Raw genomic sequence first — 422 nt, 5'->3', positions numbered from 1 at the left:
TAGACGACAGAGCAAAGCGTGGTGATATAGTATCTTTAAAGGACCTTTGGTAGGCACAATATTTGCTTACGGCCATACCACCCTGAACACGCCCGATCTCGTCTGATCTCGGAAGCTAAGCAGGGTCGGGCCTGGTCAGTACTTGGATGGGAGACCGCCTGGGAATACCAGGTGCTGTAAGCTTTTTCACTCCTCTTTACAAAAAGCAGAGGGCGCTGCTGCTTTTTCAGTGGACACCGACAGGGTGGGAAGGATATAGCTAGATCATGACTTGCCGGTATAGAAATGACACAAATCCAGTTAAATGATGGCTTTCATCATTCCTAAGCTCATCGATCATTTTCTTTTCAATTTTATGCTAACGTATTCTACATTTCAACAGTAAATATTAATATTTTTACTGCACTACATTGTGATCCTTA

General features: G+C 43.4%; 1 non-coding gene across 1 annotated transcript; it reads left to right on the top strand.

The window, feature by feature from the left end:
• The first annotated feature begins 64 nt into the window (after window positions 1–64).
• LOC129114396 (5S ribosomal RNA) lies at window positions 65–183 on the top strand. The gene has a single exon (XR_008532457.1). It is a non-coding gene; the product is annotated as a 5S ribosomal RNA (ribosomal RNA).
• The last annotated feature ends 239 nt before the right edge of the window (window positions 184–422 follow it).

Source organism: Anoplopoma fimbria, unplaced genomic scaffold, assembly GCF_027596085.1.
Source record: "Anoplopoma fimbria isolate UVic2021 breed Golden Eagle Sablefish unplaced genomic scaffold, Afim_UVic_2022 Un_contig_3817_pilon_pilon, whole genome shotgun sequence".
Lineage (NCBI taxonomy): Eukaryota > Metazoa > Chordata > Actinopteri > Perciformes > Anoplopomatidae > Anoplopoma > Anoplopoma fimbria.
Note: the sequence above shows the minus strand (reverse complement) of the source record. Positions and strands in the feature narration are given on the sequence as shown.